Raw genomic sequence first — 12,989 nt, 5'->3', positions numbered from 1 at the left:
TCAGCCCCCCAATAAATATACATGTTGACACGGAGTTCTACCAGTCAGGGATGAGTGGGATCCAGACTGATGCTTGATTAGAACTGGGCCTCATGTCCACACCTGTCACCCTCCTATTTAGTGTGACAGATGCTTGGCACGTGAACACACACATTAATACTCCACCACACGGAATGAAAGCGTCCTCCTCCTATTTCAGGGCTGTCCTTTGTTCCCCGGCCCGGCGTGTGACCAGATGTGGCCCCTCTTTGAATGTAATAACGACGCGACTGGGCCCCGGAGGGTGTGTGTGTGTGTGTGTGTGCATATGTGACAGGGAGAAATAGAGTGTCTGTGTATTTTTTTTTTTATATATGTGCGTGTGGGTGTCTGTGAGAGAGAGAGAGAGAGAGAGAGAGAGAGAGAGAGAGAGAGAGAGAGAGAGAGAGAGAGAGAACGTGCGTGTGGGGTGTGCTTGATTCGATCCTATGGATGGTCTGTGTGTGTGTGAGGAGGTGAGGGGGGGCTCTCCAAGCCCCCTTATTAGCAGGCTCCATGTGTCAATAGTTAATCCTCAACCCCCCCAGGGAGACTCCACCCTCCTCCTAGCTCACCCCCGACCCTAACATGCCACCAACCACACAGATGGGACCTTTTTTTCCAGCATATCATTAAAGGCCTTTGAATAGATTCCAAATAGTCTGTTTTCTTTTTTTAACACCACGAGGGTAAAACATGTAATGATGCATTTGGTGACCAGGGGAGGTGACCAGGGGAACACAGCCCTGCGACACAGGAAAGTAAACAATTAAATATCACAGGACATGACGCATTCTTCCTCTGGAGCACTGTCTCCAGAAATATTGTGGAACCCAGGAGAATTCTTAAGGAGTTCAGTTGAATCTAGATGAAAATATCAATTTGATTTAGTGAAAATATCACATAAGTTCTCATAAAGCTTCAGATTTTTTCCTTCTTTCTCTATCCTGGAAACATTATTCTCACTCAATCATGAGGGAAATGTATGAAATACATTAGATCAACTTGATTTTGCAATGGCAAAGTTGACTCAATATCTGTATCAAGCTCTGCCTTCTATGGTGACAGAATATCTAATATTACTGATCCAGGCGAGAATCGGGTGTGCGCCACAAAGTAATAAAAGGGAAAGTTTTTATAGAAAGACGGAAGGCGCCAGTGTCGGAGGAGGGTGCTGGGGGCTGTGGCTTTGTCTAATTATGGAGAGAAATCATTTGATATCCCACTCACTGCTCAGCCTACATCACAAACACACAGACTGCATCCACAGCCAGTCAGCTCTCTGAGGCTGGGGGGAGGAAGGACTTCCACAGAACGTTTACACCGTGTGAGCATCCACGTGTTTCTGTTGTTACCACTGCCGTGGTGTGGGCTATCTCCATGGGAGTCAGGTGGCTGAGCGGTTAGGGAATCGGGCTAGTAATCTGAAGGTTGCCAGTTCGATTCCCGGCCGTGCCAAATGACGTTAGGTCCTTGGGCAAGACACTTCACCCTACTTGCCTCAGGGGGAATGTCACTGTACTTACTGTAAATCGCTCTGAATTAGAGCGTCTGCTAAATGACTAAATTGAAATGTTGCTGTGATTAATTTGGGATTGCGAACATCAATAGGCAGTTTGTGGCATGTGCTGCAACTTTCTGAAACAGGGAGATGATCTCACATGACGCACCTCTCTATAGTCCTGGCAGGAATCATTAGATGTTAGGTCAGAAGATATGATATGTCTTCATTTTCACAAACCTGCGGAAGCCGTTTTTGCATGAAGATATGAACCATCTGGTTATCATGAAATAATGATAGACCCACCTCCTATGGAAAACGTTCGCACAATGTCATCCACGAGACACAGCAGGAACATTCTTTTAAGTTTCCCTCCTGCTTCACGGTTTCAAACTGAGTTGAGACGTGCACAAACAGCAAACTACGTAGCAGCCTACGTAATCAGCACTTGTAAGAGAGGATATTGATTTTGAGTGAGTTATGAAGAATGGCCCTGTGTTCTAAATGACAGGATAACTTTCTTCAAGGCCTGACATGCTTCTTTATGAAATGTTTTTTGATCAATTGTCAAATTATTATTTATTCATGTCATAGATATCAAATATCGATGTAAACTGTATGGGATCATATCACATTCAAACTGAAAGAATGGAAATGTGAATTGTGATAAAGTCCATGGATCCCATGAGATGAAAACATAGGACTATTCTGTTGTAAATGTGGGAGAAAAAATGGAATTGTCTGTGATGGAGTAACTGATCTCACAGTGAGTCCCATGGGTTTGGTGGTGAGATTGCAATATCTGCTTGATCAGCCTAATGGCTGTGTCCAGGGCAGATGGACTGGACACACACACATACACAGACACACACACACACACACACACACACACACACACTGAGAGGACATACACATGCGAGCAGACAAATATCCCCACATATTTGCCCCCTTCCCCCCCCCCCCCCCCCCTTTCTACCTTGGTTGACTTTCCACACACACACACACACACACACACACACACACACTCACACACACACGTATGTGATAATATGCACACACATGCACACACATGCACACTCTGCACCCCAGCCTCATTACTCCTCTGTGTTTGCGGAAGTGTGCTGCATCCTCCCCAATCCTCTGATGTCTGGATGGAAGAAGAAGGACATTTGTCTGCATGAATATTACATCTTTCCTCTGGTCCAACGTTCAATTATTGAGCAGGATGCACTCAGGAAAACAGTCTCCGCGAGGCGCTGAAGAAACATGTGTCGTTCCATCCTTCCAGGTAATCTTTTTCAAATGTCGCTTTTCTTACACCGGCAAAGTGAGAGTCAAAAGCACACAAATCCGTAATTGATGAAGGTGTCCCTCTGTAGACAGTGCGAAGGGTTGACTTGGGTCTGGGGTGAAGAGTGCAAGCGTTGAATACTTCAACAAGTTTCAATCAGATTTCACTTAAAATCACACAGCATGTGTTTTTACCAACAGCCAGGCACACATGCACAGGAAAAAACACACACACACACACACACACACACACACACACACACACACACACACACACACACACACACACATACCCAGAAACAAACGCCGACCACTGTCTGTAGATTCAACAGATGGCCCTGATGGAGGGTTGCTAGGCGACTGGTAATCAAACATTTAATTCAGCTTGATTTGTGTGTCATAAAAAATGTGAGTCTTTGATTTTGACTTGAATTGCAAGATGCAAGGTCTCTTTAGTTTAGTTTTGAATGGGAGATATACAATTAGCTGTGTTGTAAGAAATAGATTAAAACTGTGAAAAACTGTGTTCAAGAATAGTATACATTTGTACCACAGGCAATTACAGTAAGTGGTTTAGTAGCAACTCGTTTTGAAAACAACACTCACATCCACACATGCACAAAAGAGACAAGCAACTCTGTACACTTCTATGGTAAATCAATGTTGATAAAGACATGCACCACACTGCCTCTTGGTACATTATGTAAAGCAGTAAATTAATCATACATGCATTCCCATAGGGCAACATATGTATGACAAATCCATTGTTAAGATAGCATGGTTGGACTTGGTTTAGGATAAACAAGCCTGTTTACATTAGCATTTTACATTTAGTCATTTAGCAGACGCTCTTATCCAGAGCGACTTACAGTAAGTAAAGTAAGTACAGGGACATTCCCCCTGAGGCAAGTAGGGTGAAGTGTCTTGCCCAAGGACACAACATCATTTGGCACAGCCAGAAATCGAACTGACAACCTTCTGATTACAGCCCGATTCCTTAACCGCTCAGCCACCTGACTCCCTGTTTCCTCAGTCAGTGGGCCAGATGAGATCTAGCTGGCATAAACTTCCCACCCGAGTTCTGAAATAGAGACAGAATCGAACATAAGAGAAAGCAAAAAGCTGTAAACATGCAGTGGCAGAAGAGTGTGCCTGGTGAAAATGAGAGTGGGTGTGATATTCTTTCATCTAAAAATAAACATAAAACGGTATTCCTCATTCCCCTCCTCTCTCTGTCTCTTTTCGTTTCCTGCGGACCGATGATTCACGCTTTAAGAGGAGGAGGAAAAACGCACACACACACAAACACACACGTGCACACACACACACACCTGTATTTAGGCAAACAAGCACACACGGACACACCTACAGAAATCAACATGGCCACACAGGTCTTCTACTGTCCTCCCCAGGATGTCAAAACAAACCTCCATGGTGGTTAGAGGAGATGTGCTTCCACTGTGACGTGATCAGATATGGAAGACGAAAACTCAAGAGCCCTCCATGGCTTCCTCAAGCAAGACTTCACACACCGTTTGACAGAGTACAGCACCACACACAGACACACACGCAAACACACGTCCGGGGTGCACACACTCGTCACATGCGCTGCATCCCTTTGAGACATCTAATGAGTTAACACTCCACCGACCCTGTGACATATCATGTGACCTATCATGTGACATATCATGTCCCTACACACCCAGGAGCTGCCAGCCAGTGACAGTGACAGATCATCTCCTCCAACCCCCGGCAGCATTGGCTCTCTGAATCCACAGCCTGAGAAGCCGACAGACGGGTAGAGGAGATTGTGTGTGTAAACAGAGGGCCAAAGATCCTCCCCCCCCAGTTTGCCAGGTTTGTCGCTCAGTAGAAGCAAACAGCCTAAAGTCACACAATAGTACACTGGTTAAACTTTGAAAAAAGGGCTTTTTCTTGTGTCGCCCACGGCGTGGGTGTCTCACGCCCTGCTTATGAGCTCCCGGAGAGAGCAGTGGAGACAGAGAGGCAGCGAAGCCTTCTGGATGCGGAAGCGCAGCTGTCTGATATGACGTTTACTTTGATTAGGAGAGGAGAAGTTGAGACATGTGGGAGGCCCAGACTTGCTCTCTACCACTGGCCAGAGGACCTCTACAGGACGTTATACCCAAAGGCCCTTTCGGTGGCCACCGACTGCTCATTTCAACTGCTAGAGGGTTTTTTCTTGGTTGTTAATGACCATGACATGTGTGTGTTGGGGGGGGGGGGGGTTAGGGGGTTTGGCAGGTTGAGGGAGTTGGAAGGTTGGGGGTGCAGTTGAGGTCAGATTGTGTGACCTGTGACGCTGTGAATCCCTCTCACAAAAGAAAACGTTTTTTCAAGAAAAAGAAAAAAAAGAAAAAAGAATGCATGCCTCAGAAAAAGACGCCTGGCATATTTGTCCGAGCTAGCAGATGGCTCCTGTCCACATCTCTTCAGAAGCGGGGTCATCGCAGGAGGTAACGTGGGGGAGATTGCTATCCACGGAGCTCTGGGTCACAATCAGTTGCGATTGCGTCAGTGAACCGGATCAGTAGAAATCAGTGGACCTACTGGGCTTTTGATGATCTGCTTGGTGAATAGAGGCTGAGAACACAGCTCGAAACGCCAGGCTGCTTTAACAAGGTCATTCTCTGTGACAACGTTGAGAGCAGGGAGGATGAGCAGGATGAGGAGGAAGGGGATGAGGACGATGAAGAACTGTAAGCTAACTCATTATCTAGGTTCGAAAGGTTTGTGCGTGTGTGTGTGCTGTGTCTCTGTCTCAGTCTGCCAGTGTGTTTTGCACGTGTGCCTGTGTGTGTGTGTGCGTGCATGTGTTTGTTTCGGTATGCTGGTCCGGGCGTGACAGTACACAACCATGCATGTGTGGGCGTGATAAGTCTCTGTATCTTATTAACAGGCATCCGGGAGGGAGGGTCGATAATTCCTCTGCCCACCAGTGTCCCCCCTGAAGTCCTACACACAGTCTCCCTGCCTCAGTGCCTTAGCACGCTATGCTAATAACCAGGATCACATTACAGGACTTTTTTAATCAGGCTGGGGGCGGCTATGGATGCCCAGAACGCAGCCAGGCTGCAGCAGTTGTGAACCACTGACCCCCCATCCCTTGCTGTTTCTCTCTTTCATCTTAGACCTGCATCTTTCACTTTCTCTCTGTCTCTCGCTCTATCCGTCTTCCTCAACAGTCCAATTTACACACCCTAGCCACTGTGTAATAAATGAGATGTGTGTTGGTGGTGGGAACTTGAAAGGGTCAGATAATGTTGGCTTGGGTGATGGGTTGGGCTTTGAGCTAAAATTGAATGACTCTGACTTATGTTTATATTTGTTTGTTTGTATGTGGTTGTGTGTGTGTCTGGTTGTGTGTGTGTGTGTGCTGGGCAGGCGTGTGTAATGTAACCTGCGTCTGCACTGTCAGTCAAACGTGTGCAGATGTTGTAATCCTGTCATGCTTCAGAGTGCACAGTGACGTGCATGCACGCAAGCACACACCAACTTTCTCTAACCTTGAATGGCCAACTATATTCAACTAGAGAGAGTACAATTTCTGGGGAAATTGTGAGGTATGGTTGCGTGGGTTCTTCTTTTTTTACTAGGCATTTTTATTTATTTATTAGGCCTATGTTTTACTTCACCTTCAAAGTTAACCTATTGTTTTCCTGAGTTTTCATGAGTGTACTTACATTCTACAACTAATATTTCTGTATATTTTAAATAAGTATGCATACTTATTATTCATGAAGAATGCATTGATTTAAAAGCATACATTTGTTAGTGCTCATTTACACTTACACAAATGATAGAGTAGGGGGTCATGTGACCGGATATCCGCGCTGTAAGTAAGAAAAACCGCCTCAGGCTTATCAACTCAAATCTTTCGGATATTGAAATCAAAGAAGAAAAGGTTTTAGCTAACTGTTTAGTAGCTAGCTCTAGTACTGTAGCTGGCTACCAGCTACATCCTATGCTTTGGAAAACTGCTAGCTACATCCTATGATTTGGAAAACTGGATTATCAACTACAGAAGAACACAGCCTGGCAGCCATCATGTTTCATGTTGCTCATCTAAGCTGTAAAGAAGCCGGCTGTGCTCCGTTTTGCTCCCAGCTTCAGACTTGACCCTCCGACCCGGTAAGTAACTTGTACAGCTGAGCTAACTAGCCTACTGGTGTGGGATTGCTACTAGCTAACCAGGGTGACGTACGATATCACAGCTTATCAAAATCAACTACTATAGGTTTACCAAGAGACAACGAATACAAGGAAGATAAAGAATAAAGACATGAAAAGTGACGTTACTTGTGCATGTATGATCATAGTGTATATCCTAATACTGTTGCTAGTACAGTTTCTGGGCATCAGAACCACTTTCAGATAATGTCCTGGATTTGGCCCTGGTTAAAATTCATTTCTCTTGAGAGAATCTGCTAGCATCTGGTAACCACAAACAACCCAAACTTTTAATGCATGCAAAATAGAGAGATATAGCAGACAATGAAAGATTAATGAGTAAATCTCCACCTATGAATATTTGAAAAGGGGAGGTCTGTTTAATACATGATCACTCCACTGGAAAGCTTCCTGTGCATGCCACACGCATGGGAAACTACAGGGAAGACACAGTAGGATGTTTGGCCCATCAAAGTTCTCATCTCCCTGCATTGCAATCAAACTATCGATCTGGATAGTTAATGATGGTTAGCTGACAGCTGCATGTTATGCAGAAACCATAGTTGAAATAACAGTTCTTCATGGATTAGTTAGATTTGTTGTACCTCCCATATGCAATATGTCACTTTTTGAATGTAAAACGTCATGTTGATGGTAACTGTAAGTGGACGTGTTGCTAAGCACTGATTAGTCAGAGAACTTGATATCCAGCCTCCTGAAGGCTTTTGTCATCTCACACAAGCAAACCAGAACAGAGGAAATAACACAATGACAGTATCACTTTTTGACACTACAATTTTCAAGCTAATTCAACCATAGACTGACGTTTCTTAATATTTGTTCCAAAATACCTTCAACTCCTCCACAGCAGGATGTGTGGAGTGTGCACTTGACATGGATCTGATAGCTTGTTGCCCCTAACTAGTTTTGTGACTGACGTAGGGGTGAGAGGATCGATGAATTCATCTCTAGGATGCGGGGGTTCAGCTGGGCAGGGGACGTGCCGGTACATGCTAACAGAGGGATTATGAAAAGGTAGTCTGGGGGGGGGGGGGGAGGGGGGGGGACTGACGGAATTGAAAGAGACGCAGTGACACAAGGTCTTTCTTTCAGCCGTTTCAATCACTCTGGGTCAGCACACACGCACACACACACGTAACCACATACACACGTGCATAGACACACAAAAATGCACACAAACACAGAAACACACACGTGCATAAACATGCATTCATACACACACAGACACACACACTCTGAAAATTTTAATAAATGTGGAAGCAGGGAACACGCATGTATGGTGTTTTTCTGTCTGTGTTAAGATGCTCATGAACCGTGATTACAGTAGATAGCATACCATTAGATTAGTCATACTTTTATTATTAGCTTCACGTTTCCAAGCATCTGGATTACTCCTTCACTTTTCCAAGCATCTGGATTACTCAACATTGTAGTGGGCACTCATTTTCTGTTCTGGTAGTGAGTGATTTGTCTTTGAAAATACCATGAAGGGCTATTTACAGTATAATAGACATTTATAGTGTAAAGGGCAGGTTTCTACCCAAGGCACTGGGGAAATCCTTTGCTGTGAGAGTGACAAATGACTGCATGGAACATTCATAAATCCAGTAACAGAAAGAAATAGGGAGAACAACGAACATTACATAACAACATGTTATAACAATGAACATTAAATAACAACATGTTATAACAATGAACATTAAATAACAACATGTTATAACAATGAACATTAAATAATAACATGTTCTGGCCACATATGGTCAGGAGAATTCTCCCATACAAACATAGATAACACAGGCACACACACACACACACACACACACACACACACACACACACACACACACACACATTGGGACATGGTGCACAGCTGAACACATCATAACTACTCCCCCCCCCCACACACACACACACACACAGCACACAGAGAGAGCACACACAGAGCACACACGCACACAGAACACATCACAACGTGCAGAATGGCACAGCACAACGCAGAGACGAATTCTCATTTGGGCTTTCCCGTGTTCTGTTGTTTATGATGAAAGCTGCGTGAGATGGTAGCTGACAGGAGCTCAACCAGCCCCAGAGTTCCCCCCCCCCTCCCCCTCCTCCATCTTGCATGTCGTCAAAGTGGTGGGGGGGAGAAGAGAGAACCAAGTCCCCTGTCTTCATAACAGGCACTACATAATGCAGTAGCTGTACGGGGTTGCCTGAACGTCTGAGACACACAGCGACAATGGAGGAAGAAACGGCTCTGCTGAGAGGGTTGTAGCTACGCACCGTGCCGTCCCGGTGTGTGTGTGTGTGTGTGTGTGTGAGAAGGAGAGAGGGGTGACCCTGTGTGTGTGTGTGTGTGTACCAGTGTACATGTTTGCCAAAGCAAGACATGGATGGACAGAGATGTTGGACTGATAAGAGACATAGAACACAAGTGACAAAGTAACAGAACAAGTAAATTAAGATGTTTAGATACTGTACACACCAAACCTGCTACGTTACGGCTAAATGTCTTGCAGATGTAAAGCTGGGACTGTATAGGGGTGTGTGTGTGTGTTTGTGTGTGTGTGTGAGAAAAAAGAGTGTATGAAAGTGTGTATGTGTCCGTACATGTGCAAATAGTAGGCTTTGGAATGATCAAGGTGTTGATTTGGAGAGAGAGATTTTTTCTCAGAATCACTTCACCTTGTTATCCAGGAAGTTGGTGGAGAGAAGGACCTGAAGTCCTTCAGGAAACTGATGGACACACAGGTGAAAATCACGTACTGTTTTTGAGGAAGTTGGCAGAGATAAAGTTGAGGATCCCTTACTGCAACGTGTTGTTGCCAAACTACTAAATGAGGATTCACATGTAAACTCTCATCTTCACACATCCATCTGTCTCAATTTCTCTTGTTCCCTCTTTCTCTCTGTTCCCCTCTCTCTCTCTCTCTCTCTCTCTCTCTCTCTCTCTCTCTCTCTCTCTCTCTCTCTCTCTCTCTCTCTCTCTCTCTCTCTCTCTCTCTCTCTCTCCCCCATCTCTCTCTCTCTCTCTCTCTCCCCCATCTCTCTCTCTCTCCATCTCCCTATAGTTTTCTTACCTTTGCACTTTATTTGTACTTTTTTAAAATTATTCAAGACAAGCAGCTCTCAAAACCCCAGTGCGTTAGCATACATGAAGAAGACACGGAATGGGCTAGGAGAGTTGTAGAGATGGACTGGGCAAGGAGAGGTTCTTCATTACTGTGGCTATTCCCAGAGGAACATAGCTCTCCTTTTTGGTATTTTTAGCCATGTTCACGAAAGCAGCTAGATTACTTGTTGTAGCCTAACCCTTCTGTGTTGCAGTGGACTGCAGATCAATCGCAGATATAGGAGTTCTGTGCTCCATTGCAAGCAGTGTCTCAATGCAAGAGACACTGCTAGTAGAACTAAAGCCCACCACAGCTCTGTGGACTTTATGTACTGTGGAGCTTTGCGCCATAAGTTTAACGTTTTCTTTAAGGTTTATAGACACATGCACTCATCCCATTGAGGACAGCGGTGTTGGTATCTATTCTGTAAACACATGATTGAATTGTGCATCAACTCGCCAATTTACTCACAAAAGAGCACTTCCTAACACCGATGATAAGAACAAATTCAACTCTGAGTGAACCAAGAGTGATTCTGCAGATTTCATTGATGCATGACTCTCGTTAGATCTGATTAATTGTTCAACATTTTCAAGTGGGAATGCAGACAAACTATACCCTGTCATCTTTTCCAGAGAAAACAAGTCAATGAGGATCGGCTACCTTGAGGAGACTTGCAGCAGTGTATTGCTTCATTAACAACTCTTCAATGATATTCCCACAACGTTGAAATCTGCCCCGTATGTCAACCACACAATTCAGACACCAGCCTATCCAGCAAATGGTTCTTCAATTATTTATAACACAATGCTATTTGCGGGACCAAATGCCTTGTCTTCAAATATGCATGGCGTGTCTATAAATGATCTGATGTCTCTCCTCAGCTCTCTGAACGACAGAAGCAGCCCTCCCTGTCTGAGCAGTAAACACAACGAGACAGAGTCAGGTCTGTGGGTCGGCTCAGGGATATTTCTAGAACGAGAGTGTATGCCTGACCTGGCTCCGTTGGTCGCTAATGGTGTTTTGTTAGTGGCAGAGAGGCAAGTTCACATCGTTAGAGTGCCTTCACAACCTGTCAGCGAACCGCAGAAATCAGCAAGCGTGGTTCAAATGGATCTGTTGTATTTAGGTTGACGGAGAGAGTGATCGGGTTTTAAATGGGAGCCTTTCAACTGTAGAACTGGTTCTGTTGTTGTTTACCGGTTTTAAATGGGAGCCTATCAACTGTAGAACTGGTTCTGTTGTTGTTTACCGGTTTTAAATGGGAGCTTATCAACTGTAGAACTGGTTCTGTTGTTGTTTACCGGTTTTAAATGGGAGCCTATCAACTGTAGAACTGGGGGGTATTCCAGAAAGCAGGTCATGTGACATACCCGGGTAAGTTAACTCCCCAGCTGACACCCAGCGTTGTAGCAACATTGCCAGTAGGTTGCTGCAACATTGTGAATCAGTGGGTGGGTTAACTTACCTGGTTATGTTGCATAACCTGCTTTCTGGAATACCCCCCTGGTTCTGTTGTTGTTTACCGGTTTTAAATGGGAGCTTATCAACTGTAGAACTGGTTCTGTTGTTGTTTACCGTTTAGTCAAGGTAGTTGTGCACCTGCTGTCTCAACACCTTGTCAAACCCTGTTACTGCTGCTTGCTCAAAACATTGGCTGTGTCCTCGGGTTGCACTTGTTAAGTCCATTTTCGACGCATGCAAATATGCTCTTTTACCTTGTGCTATCTGAGATGCACCTCGATTGAAAAGTGTTTCTTTATCCACTGTAGCATACCCTTGGCTGTAGATCAGGGTTCTCCAATCCTGGTCCTCGAGGGCCGCTGTCCTGCATGTTTTAGATGTTTCCCGGCTCCAGCACACCTGATTCAAATGAATGGGTTGTTATCAAGCTCCGTTGAAGCCGGGTAATGACCATTCATTTGAAACAAGTGTGCTGGAGCAGGGACAGATAAAAAACATGCAGGACAGTGGCCCTCGAGGATCAGGATAGGAAAACCCTGCTGTAGATGAATATAATGTATTCTCAATGAACCTCAATAGCAACGCAACATAATAAAGTTAAAGAAGACAATACAACTGCTTTGGATTGAGAACCATCTTAGATTTTGGGAACGTTTCCCTGCTCGGAAGATTTAGCCGTACAAAAACAACCGATCGACACAGCAGGTAAACCTAGAAAAAACCTAGACACCCCCGCACTTCCCACGAGCTCCACTGAGCAGAGACGATGTCGAACAACATCAAGCCACACTCGTGTGTCAGGGTGGGAGGGAGTGGTGGGGACGGAGGAGAGGAGGGTGTGTACACGCAGAGCTTCTGAGTCACCACCCCTCCCCTTCCCCCCAGTCCATCTGAGACTTCCATCCCATCCAGAGGCTCCATCTGTGGGGCCCGCAGGCCGGCTGTTGGCCTCTCTCACGCTCCCAGGACCCAGGCTGCTCCACTTGGGCTGCTCAGGCACGATTGGTTCTTCCCAGTCCTGGTGCTCCTTTCCCCAGCCACACGGCTCCCCTTCTCCCTGCTCTGCTGCCGTGCTTGGATCCACAGCCTGGGGGACAGAGCTATACATAGTTAGCAGTTAGCATCAGCCCCGGCCCACGCACACACCCGGCCCGGAGTGGAACACATTAGGCCGACACACGCAGCCCTGCTGTATTGTACAGTACAGTCTACCTATGTGCACCTCAGCATCCTGTATGTGTAGGAGAGTGTGAAATAGAAACCGGAAGGATTTCCAAAAATAAAATGATACTTTTTTTACATCTAGACCCCGTCGTCGTCGTCATGGGAGATGTGTCAGTGTGTAATACTCATACAGACTGTAACTGTTCTAAAATCCTCTTGCTTCGCCC

Source organism: Hypomesus transpacificus, chromosome 10, assembly GCF_021917145.1.
Source record: "Hypomesus transpacificus isolate Combined female chromosome 10, fHypTra1, whole genome shotgun sequence".
NCBI lineage: Eukaryota > Metazoa > Chordata > Actinopteri > Osmeriformes > Osmeridae > Hypomesus > Hypomesus transpacificus.
Note: the sequence above shows the minus strand (reverse complement) of the source record.